Source organism: Alosa pseudoharengus, unplaced genomic scaffold, assembly GCF_046254945.1.
Source record: "Alosa pseudoharengus isolate Yale_2024_CS ecotype anadromous, Long Island Sound unplaced genomic scaffold, YU_APseudo_1.1 YU_APseudo_1.1_scf_2, whole genome shotgun sequence".
In the NCBI taxonomy this organism is placed as follows: Eukaryota; Metazoa; Chordata; class Actinopteri; order Clupeiformes; family Clupeidae; genus Alosa; species Alosa pseudoharengus.
In genome coordinates this window covers 33,177,159-33,190,545 of record NW_027468663.1, presented here as the reverse complement: position 1 = coordinate 33,190,545, position 13,387 = coordinate 33,177,159, and positions in this window count along the sequence as shown.

Sequence of the window (13,387 nt, the reverse complement as noted above, 5' to 3'; positions counted from 1 at the left end):
TGCGGTCCTTCAATGTGTGCAGCAAGCTCCTCAGGATGTTCTACCAGTCTGTTGTTGCCAGCGTCCTCTTCTATGCAGTGGTATGTTGGGGAGGAAGCACAAGGAAGAAGGATGCGGGGCGAATTGACAGGCTGGTAAGGAAAGCTGGCTCTGTAGTGGGATCTGAACTGGAGTGCATCACTTCACTATCTGACAAAAGGACCCTGAACAAACTGATCAACATCTTGGACAATGAGTGTCACCCACTCCACAGCACTATTGTTAAGCAGAAGAGCTTGATCAGCTGGAGACTTCGCTCACTGCCTTGCACAACAGACAGACTGAGGAAGTCATTTGTCCCCAGGGCAATTGAACTGTTCAATGCTTCACTTAAGGGAAGAGGAGAGATAGACTTCTCTGCATAGTCTGTCTGCCTCTTCGCCCCCTCCATGTGTGGATACTGTCTGTCCACTAGCCACTTTTACCACTGTCTTTCTGCCTCACTGTTTGCGTGCTATATTTGCACATATGCATAACCCCTCCCTCCATGCCACAGCCGAACTGTGGCCACACTTATACCTTTTCTTAAAATAGTTAAATATATAGATATATAGACTTTACTTTACTTTATTTCTGCATTGTTGCACTGTTGGACTGTCACTCATTCACACAGAGCACCTTACCTTACCTTACCTTACTATGCACAGAGAATCACAGGCTCAGTCCCTGCCTCAGTCATTGCAAGCGCCTCTGATTGATTAATCACCACTATGTGGATACTGTTTTTAGAATTGATTTAGATTTAGTATAATTTGTATTTTAGTATATTTAGCATATTCTTTATCTTCTACTGTCCTTATTGCTTAGTTGTGTTTTTATATTATATACTTTAATTACTCTTTCTGCTGTTAAAGAATGAGTTTGTGTTGTCTGTATGCTGCTGAGACCTTGAATTTCCCCTGGGGATCAATAAAGTATCTATCTATCTATCTATCTATCTATCTATCTATGGCGATCTGGTTGGCATGGTTATGGGATTTGGCAGACGCTTTTGTCCAAAGCTAATATGTTCAAGAACTCCATGCTGTTTCCCATGGATGTCTCTGGAAAGTGCTTTGAGAAGTGTCTGGAAATGTCCCTTATAAATAAAATACTCACTTGCAATACCAATATTGATTATTCATTGATAGGCTGAATTCAATCCGGCAGGAGGAGGTACTGTATATGTGGCCAAAGTGTAGTCTACCGGACCACAATTTGCCACACCAATGTAGAGGTATTTCTACCATGCTGGCCTCTATAGGGGTATGACATGGCTTGAGAGATGTTTTATGAGAAACAACTTCACTACAAATTCTGTAGTGATTTGGGGTACTGCAAGCTCCACATAGACTCTATCAGTGAATGTTTTGATTTTTCTCAAAAGAGAGTAATTGTTTCCGCTAGTTTTATAAGCCTATTTTATGCAATAGATGTTTCTGCATGAAAGAAAGCCTGTGATCATCAGTCTCCCCTGCTGAAAAAACAGCTAGAAACCAGCTTATGCTGGTAGCTGGTTTTAGCCAGTCGATGGTCATGCTGGTGACCAGCCTGCCAATCTTGACATTGTTGGTGTAAGATGGTCATGCTGGTTTTCTAGAATGACCAACATAAACTGGCATGGCCAGTTAATCCAGCAATGTAAGACCAGCAACACAAACTGACCAGGTTGAAGTGGTACGACAAGCAAAACAAGCTGAATTATCATAAACTAGGTAAACCTAGTTTATAGTACGGTCCAGCTGGTCAACCATCATAGGGTGGTCAAACAAGCTGGTCAACTAGCAAACCACCTTAAGCTGGTCAGGCTGTATTTTTTAGCAGGGTCATGATCTGAATGTGACTTTACAGCAGATTTTGTGTTTTCCTATTGTTTCTGTGGTAAATGTGATCCAGTCCTTTATAGTGACAGAACTTGGAACCTTGTGTTGCCAAAATGTACATATCTGTGACATAGTAAAAGAACAGAATAATTACCTGGTGTGGTTGACAGAAATTACATTGGAAATGGAAAATGGAAAATGAAATACAAATTAAGGAAATAATAATGCTGAAACACTGTTAAGGAAACTTCAAATTAAATGAGAGGTAAAGGAAATTAGATAGTACCCAAATGTATGTTGGCTTTGCTATGAAAGAGCAGATTTGAAGGTATCATAGCTTGTTTGGGCTTTTCAACAAGGACAGATTTCTCTCCCTGGATGGAAAAGCAAAGATTCAATAAGCCATTCTAAAGACAATGTGCTTTTATTGTGAGCAATTCCTTTGAAATACAAACAGTGACACTGTTCAAAGGTAATTACTGTGTTCATTCAGGGGCCAATAAAAAATGGAGATGGTTGTATCACCTGTACCACCAATTATCCTGAAATGAGTAACGTGGCAAATTAAACTGTCGCTTCTGTCACCTTCCCTGTGATTGGTTTCCATCCATGTGTTTTTCTTAGGATACACTCCTAATAAAGCTGTGACCACATTACAGGAGTCATTATAGGAGAGCAGAATTTAATTAAGCCTGGATTCGCTATCTGCTTACCTGATGAAGGTTCATTTTAGATGAAAGGCCTCATATAAACCAGAAGCAGATGTTGAAAGACTTAATAAGTGTAGCCTTCTTGTAATATATTGATGCTTACTGGTACTTATGTAATAATATGACAGAAAACAAAGAAATCAGGCTCTTGACACCTTTTATACACATATTTGGATTGCCATTCAGGTTATTATGTAGTTATGCTCGTGGTGTATCTTGAGGTGTATGTGTGGGCCTGGGATATCAGACATCACTGTTGAACCCTCTTGGGTCACTAAGACAAATGGTGGTGCACCCTGATAATGCCTAGACAGGTTTGGTCGCAATGCTGACAAGTAATGTAACATTCCCATGTGTATTATTTGTCCATTAGTTTGTTTAATCACGATGTCCATGGTGATTAAAACTCAGTTGTATAACAATTTGTTAGATTACATGCTAAGCATTCACTATGAGTTCATACTTTCTCAGTTCAGTTTCACTAAATCACTCTGGATTTTAAGTTTCTGAGAGTAGGCAAAATAAAAAAGTTCTGCCAGAAAGAGAGTGACTCATGTTTGGCCCAGAGGGAGGTGTCAGAGATCTTGATGCCCTCCTGAAGCATCCTCTCCTCCTGCTCCCTCCCCTGCAGCTCTTAATGGGTTTGAGTCCATGCCACACAAATTTCAAGGAGGCATGGAGAGGATGCACTTCAACCCACTTCACTTTCTTGAAGAAATTGATTTTAATTCCTTTTCTCTGAGTATTTACGTATATCTCGTATAATAATGAATTGCTCTGGATCTTAAGCCAATTTCACATAGAGAAAAACATTGTGTGGCTTTAGAACACTATGTTATACAAAATTTGAACATTTACATTTTGCAATTTACATGTATACATAAGTGGAAATTTGAGATTCAGCAATCATTGAGCAACCAATTAGTCCATAAGACTTGCAGTTTGCAAGTAGTTGCAGTATGAGGATGTGGAGAAGTTGGGAGATTTTCTTTAGATGGACATGTGCTACTTGCAGCAATATACGTGAGTCATATGCAAATATGCAGTAACTATAGTACTCAGCAGGCATGTGGCAAATTTTAGTCTAAAAGCAGTAGTTAGCTAATATCTTAAAACAGACAGAATGGTAACTTTCATTTTCTGAGTTCCACAAAAACTTCTTATTAGTTCTCATCTTCACTCTATCCAAAGTACATGCTACATAGAGCCTCATAGGGGGCATGCTAAAGTATAGGATAGAGCCTCATAGGGGACATGTTAAAATACAGGCTACATAGAGCGTCATAGAGGGCATGCTAAAGTATAGGATAGAGCCTCATAGAGGGCATGCTAAAGTATAGAGCCTCATAGAGGGCATGCTAAAGTATAGGATAGAGCCTCATAGGGGACATGTTAAAATACAGGCTACATAGAGCGTCATAGAGGGCATGTTAAAGTAAAGGCTAATGCCTCATTGGGGGCATGTTAAAATACAGGCTACATAGAGCGTCATAGAGGGCATGTTAAAGTACATGCTAGTGCCTCATGGTATATGTATGGTAAGGGATCTTATTGAACTCAGGCTGTCTCCTGAGGAATAAGAATAATTGTGAAGAATTTTGTGAATTTTTTTACTCTATTTTATTGTTGGAACTAGAGTTCATGAGTTCGTTTATCTATGCCCGTGCTCATTGTCAGGTGCAATTACCAGGGCACTTTTACAAGTTCTTCCCGATTAAAATGCCATTCTTACAAAAGTAAGGGAAAAACTTTGATGAAACTAGTTATCAATGCCCTGTCTTCAAAGAAAATTAATACGCAATTTCAGGGTTGTCATTTGACCATGGCTTATTATAAGGAACTTCTTTAATGTTGTCACTATGGATGATGCAGTGGTTCTCATACATATTCATTTACACAGTGCAAAGTGCAGACACTGAAAAAAACATGCTATTCAATTACACTTCTGTCAGACAGAAGTCATTACTGCCCCATCCCTATTTATACAAGAATATGCAAATACACTTTCTATTTCATTACCAATCTTGAAATGGCACTTCCAAAAGTTCAAGTCATTGACATCTAATGTTGAATTGTCCTGTATATTTCTATGGGTGGTTTCTCTCTCTCTCTCTCGCTATCAATTAAATTATATTAAACGAATAGTTATTTACAAAAAGGCATGTGTATTGACATGCAATATCTATTTATCTATCTATCTATCTATCTATCTATCTATCTATCTATTTATCTATCTATCTCTCTCTCTCTCTCTCTATATATATATATATATATATATATATATATATACGCAATTTGAGGGTTGTAGATAGATAGATAGATAGATAGATAGATAGATAGATATACACTTTTTAATGACTCATTATTGGCTTTCATAATTACCAACATATCTTTTCAACGGCCCCGCTGCATGCAGAACTGACAGTTAACCTTCCAAAATGTCAAGGAATTAGAGTTGGGCTACCCATTTGATTAAAGGTTGTACAGTCCGCTTTGCTCCATTAATCAGAGAAAGGTCACTGAAGTTGGATCTACCACAATAAGTGTGAAAAAACATGAACTGAATTGGTCATAGTGTAAGACTCTCTTAAATGTCTTCTGGGAAACAAAAATACATGATCAATACTCTCTAATTGTAAACAAAACATATTCCATAGGCTATGTTGTTGCTGAATCCATAGCCTATTACACAACATTGCAGCATGGTGCTCCAGATACTAACTTTGACATTTTTCGTTTTTAAATGGCTGAGGGATAAATGTCACATTTGGTAATTTACTCTTCATGCAGGGCTGGCTTAAGCAGCACACCTGGCAGCATTAGTGGAATTTATTCTTTCAAGAACAGCCTGGTAAGTAATATTCTGATGATGACTTGTTTTTGTTGTGTTGCAAATACAGTGTATGGAAATTTAAATGAAAAAGGAAAATACGATGAGATGAGATGCACTTGAGATATCACTGTCTTTTTCATTCATTTTAAACATTATGCTATTTGAGACAGATGACTCAACAGCAATGCAAGTGCAAAACTTTTTTGTTATACTTTTTTGTTATGCTTTATGCAGAATTACTAGAATACTGTAATGCAAATACTTCATGTCAACACAGAATTATGCCCTCTTTGGTATGGAATGAAAGACTCTGTTCCTGACTAGTGAGAGAGGAGAGTGTCTGGACAGTTGGTTCTTATGTGGTATAAACCAATTACCCCTGTTTTCCACAAGTCATATTTATTAACACCAGATGCATTATGTCTCATTTTGACAGCATTATTTATGTAAATATTGTCCTTTGAATTAATGTATCAAAGGGTTCACACTATCAAAACATAATTTTGAATAAGCATTCTAATTGGTTCTGTGCAGCAAATGAGACCGTTTCAGATGTACCAAGTTTTACAAATAAATTGAGCTACGTGTATAATGTTTGAAAAAGGAAATATTCTGTATTTAAAACAAGCCACCTTCATTCTGTTGAAATACTGTATTGTGCAACAATCACCCCCATTGTCTTATGATGACATAATAAAATGCTGAATGTTAACATGTACGTATGCCAACAATATACTGGAAGATGACATTGAATGGTGGTAGAATGGTGGTTATATGCCCTATGTGAAATTTGACTATCTGGGACTGGCAGAATAGTTGCTTCTGCAATATATGATGCAGGATGTGGATGGCTTTAATTACCTCTCCTGTCTTATGCCACATTAAAGCAGTGTTAGAGTAAAATGAGTAACTATGAAATATAAACACCTTTCTCGCCCTGAAAGAAATTTAATAATAAGGACGGATTAAAAAACTGCTACCATTTAATTTCGCCCCTATCATTGCTCAGTGGTGTTGACGATGTGCTTTTCTTCCTATATGGCCATTACTAATTACATTAATGAAAGACAAAACATAGGAATTATTACAGGCAGGCTGCTATGTGGCTTGTGGCTTAAACAAGACCTAGTGTTGGGACCTTTTGCTTGGGCTCGACGGTGGAACCTTTGCAGTCCTCTCCCCCATTGGTTCCACTACTGTAATGACAATTTGTGAGAACTTCTAAGGCTCAGGTTAGGTACTTCAGTGCGGCCCCGAAATGATATAACGTGATATAACAAGGCATGAAGGAGGCAGGAGTGGAAGATAGAAAGTGAAACCCAGCAGGGCAGACTTTACAGCTAAATTTGGCTACATTAGTTGAGTTGAGGTACAACAACAACAAACTAATATCTTATAAAATAAATAAGCTTTAACTAATCAAAATAGATAGATAGATAGATAGATAGATAGATACTGTAGATAGATAGATACTTTATTGATCCCTACGGGAAATTCAAGGTCACAGTAGCATACAAACAACATACACACACACATTCACTAACAGCAGAAAAACTAATTAAAAGTATATCATATAAAAAACACAACTAAGCAATAATATAAAGAATATACTAAATATACTAAAATACAAATTATACTAAATAAAACTTAATCTAAATCAATTCTAAAAAACAGTATCCACATAGTGGGTGATTAATCAATCAGGTGCTCTTGCAATGACTGAAGCAGGGACTGAGCCTGTGGTCCTCTGTGCATAAGGTAAGGTAAGGTGCTCTGTGTGAATGAGTGTCATGGTGATGGTGCAAATGAGTAAGTCAAACAGTGCAACAGTGCAAGAATAAAGTCTATATATCTATATATAAATAACTATATTAAGAAAGGTATAAGTGTGGTCACAGTTCGGCTGTGGCATGGAGGGAGGGGTTGTGCATATGTGCTAATAAAGTACGCAAACAGTGAGGCAGAAGACAATGGTAAAGTGGCTAGTGGACAGACAGTTCAAGACATGGAGGTGGTGAAGAGGCAGACAGACTATGCGGAGAAGTCTATTTCTCCTCTTCCCTTAAGTGATGCATTGAACAGTTCAATGGACCGGGGATGAATGACTTCCTCAGTCTGTCTGTTGTGCAAAGCAGTGAGCGAAGTCTCCAGCTGATCAGGCTCTTCTGCTTAACAATAGTGCTGTGGAGTGGATGACACTCATTGTCCAAGATGTTGATCAGTTTGTTCAGGGTCCTTTTGTCAGATATTGAAGTGATGCACTCCAGTTCAGCTCCCACTACAGAGCCAGCTTTCCTTACCAGCCTGTCAAGTCGCCCCGCATCCTTCTTCTTTGTGCTTCCTCCCCAACATACCACTGCATAGAAGAGGACGCTGGCAACAACAGACTGGTAGAACATCCTGAGGAGCTTGCTGCACACATTGAAGGAGCGCAGCCTCCTTAGGAAGTACAGCCTGCTCTGCCCTTTCTTGTAGAGTGCGTCAGTGTTGGCTGACCAGTCCAGTTTATTGTCCAGGTGGAGACCCAGGTACTTGTAGGTGCTTACCACCTCAACATTGACCCCATCAATGGAGACTGGTAGCAGAGTGGGCTTAGACCTGCGGAAATCCACCACCATCTCCTTGGTCTTTGAAGTGTTGAGTTGGAGATGATTGAGTTTGCACCATTGCACAAAGTCCTCCACCAGGCTCCTATACTCCTCCTCCTGCCCGTTCCTGATACAACCCACAATTGCAGCATCGTCAGAAAACTTCTGCATGTGGCATGACTCAGCTGTAGCAGAAGTCAGATGTGTACAAGGTGAACAGGACTGGAGAGAGCACAGTTCCCTGTGGCGCTCCGGTGCTGCTGATCACAGTGTCAGAGAGACAGTTCTTCAGTCTGACAAACTGTGGTCGCTCCGACAGGTAATCTGTGATCCAGGTTACCAGGTGAGCGTCCACACCCATCTGCAAGAGCTTGTCTCCCAGTCTGAGGGGTTGGATGGTGTTAAAAGCACTTGAGAAATCAAAGAACATGATTCTCACAGCACTTTTCTCCTTGTCCAGGTGAGAATGTGTCCTGTGTAGAAGATAATTGATGGCATCGTCCACGCCCACTTTCTCCTGGTATGCAAACTGTAACGGGTCTAGTGCATGGCGTACCTGGGGTCTGAGCATAGTGAAAATGTCAATGGTATATTAATTTCACAAATAATTACAAATGAAATCAACATAAAACCTCTAATTTGGAACAGCTATTCATAGGCAGCCTATGGTGTCTATTGACTCCATTTGAAGGTATTTGCCTAAAATCTAGAATAGGGTAGCTGTTGGAATATGTTGATGTTTAAAACCAGCACAGATAGTTTTAGCCTCCAAGGTGGATCATTTTAGGTAATAAGAATGTTTAGGTTAGGTAACTGAACACGTATAGCAAAATGGAAAACTGAAATACCTGGGCACAGGAAACCAGGTTGATAGGAAATAGACACTTTTTGTTCCGGGGCGGGGAGCCACCCCCTCCCCCCCCCACCCCTTCCCCCCCTCTGCACTGGCCCCATTGAAAGCTGGAGACACACACACACATGCACACATGCAAGCATTCATGCACTGTAGCACCAACCAAAATAATAACTACCCACCATTGATAACGTGTTCACTAACTTTACGTAATAGAAAATGGTAAATAGCCTAATGGCATGCAGCTAAAGGGATACTGTGCATAGTTGGGAAGGTATGGTAGGCCAATTTGGTGTGAATACACACACACACAAGGGAAATGTTCTGTTGTTGAGTAGCTTGATAGTACGCACAGTGCGTACAGACGTACACCTGCAGGCGCGCCTGTTGTGGCTCAACGATGATTTTATGTTATGGACATTTTAAGACTAATAATAAAATATGTTCGCAATGGATGCAGGCCTATTTATGAAGTTTACTTTATTTGGTATCAGAACTAATATGGTGGTAAGCCTAGGCTATTTCGTAATGTCATTAAAGCGTTCAAATTGGCAATCACTTTTGATAAGTAAAAGCTGGCAAAGAATTTGCCTCTAAATGGCTAAGATCTATAAATGGGTAAGCATGGTGGTGTCCAGTAAGCGACCAACTAGGCCTATGGCAGCGATCCAACGTGTCCTTGTATTGAATCAAAAACGGCGCCGGCCTCGGAGCCGTGTAGTCCATATCGCTCCATAGCTCTTTTTTGTTGCTGTTGCACAAGTTATTCCGAAAGCTGGAAAACAGTGTCACCTTGTGCAAGCTCACCTCGTCCAGCACAATTTCAAGTTCCTCTGACGAGAAGCTTGGTGCCCTTTTTTTACGTTGCTTCCCCACCATACTGTAGGCTATCTAACTCTCTCTCTGTTCATTGTAGATAGGTTGCTTTTTATTGAAAACATTAACCAATGGCAATCAATACCGCATTAAACAGAAGTAACTGCAGCTGCTTGCCAATCAATTCTAATTGTAAGGTACCTATACCATTAATATAAAAGTGTATCACATAATTTTTAGAAGTCGTTAAACCCATCAAGAAGCGGCACAAGTGGCACAACGGGATAAGGAGGGTGGATGATTAGCGAGGGATACCCGGTTAGTCTACCCGTCACAACATATCGTGTGAACATATTAGGCTGCCAATTTGATAATTTAGTTAATAGTTTATATTTTACTGATAACTTAAACTATGTTCAAATAAATGTTACTGGAATAATTTGAGGAATGTTTTATTTGCATAGAACGTGTTGTCTTTCTTAACGCCGTCATGCACCTTGGCGTGAAGTAGAAAATCGATTCCTGAGCAATTGAACTAATTCAGCACCTTCACTTGGGACAGCGCCTTTGTAACGTCGAACGTAAGAGGCAGCGTGTTAAGAAGCTTCCTAAGGGACACTTCGGGGAACACACTTAGGAACATAAACAACTTTGGAAAGATATATCTTTTGAGTCTTCTTAGCGGGCTAAGAGTGAGCGTTATCGGGGAACCGGCCCCAGATGGATATCTAAGTTAACGATGGGCTATTTTCAAATCATCGATTGCTCAAAGAGGAGAAAGCCAGCGAGAACAGAGCTTTATATAACGATACGGGGGAAACACCACGCAAAACTGTCACGTCCGTAACGCCAACTAAATATGGATGTGACAGTTTTGCGCGGAATTGCCCTGGACCTCTTCTATTCTGAGACAGGCGATTTTAAGCGCCAATTTGAAGCCCCTCTACTAGACAAAGCATATATTTTGAGCAAGCATAGGGTAGGGCTAGGCCCATTCAACAGTGAACTGAGACCACAGAATATTCTACGATTTAAGAAGGCAATATGATTGATCCACCACAATCTAGTTAAGCCTACATGCATTCACTGCCCAACAACGTGATATTCCTGGGTTTCCAGAATTTCGGGTCAACATAAAACAAAAACTAAAACAATTAAATTAAACTTGCTGATTAATGGGTGTGGAATATCCATCCTTGTCTCAGCTCAACTTTTATTTTAAGTTCATCCTTGTCTCAGCTCAAATTGAATTTTTTTATGTTGACCCGAAGATCTTAAAAATAGCCAAGGCTACTCAGTTTTTCTCCCCAATTAGGCTACTCTTATCTTGCCTTATTTCTCCTCATTTCGAATGTTCTCTTTTAGGCTACTTATTTTATTTCACATTAAACATTAGGCCTAGGCCTACAATCTTCTATTTCTTGAATTTCCCCTTGGGGATCAATAAAGTATCTATCTATCTATCTATCTACAACTAGGCTCCATCCATCCATCCATCCTAATATTATACATACATACATATACATAGCCTAAACACGCACGTTAAACATTATGATGCTCTGGACCTTTGCCTCAGGAAATTTTCCGTAACTGGACCTCGCTGAAGATTAATTGAATACCCCTGATCTAAACCAATCTCCTGACCATACAGATTTGTACCCCCCCCCCCCCCCCCTCTTTACTTTCTACATTTACTTATTATTCATCACCTTTACAAGGAGCCAAGCAAAGCTACATGGACAGGTCCCTGACTCTTTATGCAGAGTTGCTTTGGGATCCAATGTGGGTATACTTGCTGTGTGTATGTGTGTGTGGGGGTGTATGCTTCTGTGGGAGTATGTCTGTGTGTGTGTTTGCTTTGTGTTTATGTGTATGGTTGTGTGCCAGTTACAGTAATAACTGTGTGTGTGTGTGTGTGTGTGTGTGTGTGTGTGTGTGTGTGTGTGTGTGTTTGTGTGTGTTTGTGTGTGTGTGTGTTTGTACAATTCCTGCCAAGGTCTAGTGGGGCTACATGCCCACCAAGTTTCAACTGTCCCGGTGTTTCGGTGTTCTTGGAATGATTTACCACAAATTCTGAAAAGGTGACTTGTTAATATAATAAATCTGTATCTTTGTAACAAACTATTTAACATAATTATCTCAAATACAATATAGAAGGAATGCAGGGGACAGCAGTCTGTAGAAAGTGAGCTCCGAATTCCTGCAAATAGCCCATATCTATTTGTACTACAGCCTACAGCATAGCAGTGTTCCAACCTGGCATGCCAACTTTCTATATTAGAAGCAACGCGACCCGCTCAGAGTGCGGCAGAAGTTAGCCGTTCACCTTAAGACTTTATCTGACATGAAAATGATTTTGGAAACATTATTTTAAGGCACTGGTTCTCAAAGTGTGGGGCGGGCCCCACTAGTGGGGAATGGAGACATGACAGGTTGGGCACGACAAACAGGAGATATATGCACACATAAACATAGGAGTCATAAACAGGCCCACATATAAATTAAAGCACCATCAGATCCAGGGAACTGAGAATCAAACCAGAAAATAATATTTTAACGTTGCCAATTTGATGGGGGGGGGGGGGGGGGGGGATGCAGTACAGTCCATACTAAAACATCAATAAGCAACTAAAAAAGTGTGATCAAACCTGATCAAAAATTCCCAGATTTCAAATAACATACTGATATTATGTTAAACAATATAGTAAATGGACTGCATTTATAGCGCTTGCTTACAATTTCACGCCTCACAGTGCCAACCTGTAGTATTTTAGGGTCTTGCTCAAGGAGGACACTTCGAAAGGGGTAAGGAGGAGTTGGGCTTGAACCAGAAACCTTCTGGTCCCTGCGACTCCTCATACCTCCTGAGTCACTGTTGTCATTCAGTTATTGCCCTTAGATCTGATCATAGTATATGAAATAATAACTTCTAAAATAAAATATTCTTGCTCACAATCAATGAAATATACCCCATTTGGTTATATTAAGTGTACTTCCCCTTAGTATTGAAATGCACTTTAAAATACACTATTTGAACATTATGTTTCTGATACTTAAACGTTTAAATAGGCTACGCTACAGCATAGGCCTACCTATTTTTTAGACAATTGAGACACAGGGATTCATTAATGGAATCATGTGCGTCACTTTCATGAAAGGGTTTTCCCCCAGCGTGACGTTATGCATAACTTGTTTTAAAAGCCCTACTCCTGATGCACCATATCCATTGCTGAAGAGGTAGGATCACAGTGTGTTGCTGTATCCATTCTGTGCCTCATTGGGTAATCGACAGGGACAGTCTAACCGGGCTTTGGTTAAAAGGAGCTGTAGCTGGTTGTACAGCCTAGATTTGGAAGATACACTGGCAACGAGAAGAAACTCGGTAAGGACATGCAACGGAGTTTATGGACACAACAGGATAGCCTATAGTTGCGAACATCATACTTGTCTGTATCGCACTGTAACAAGAACTTGAGGGATAACGTTTGATTTAGCCAAGATTTGTTAAGACTGAATGTGAACCTATTTAGTGCTGAACCATCAAGTCGATGTACTCTATATTAACTATAGGCTACTTTTACTGTTATAGGCTACTATTACTAATACTAATAGTAAGTATGGGGTAACCAAAATGTGTGGAGATCATCGGTAATGTCATAGGCTAACACAACATGAACGAGGGCTACTTTAACTAGTAGGCTACGAAAAAGTCACACATTTTAATTTCTTTTTTTTTTTTGCAGCCG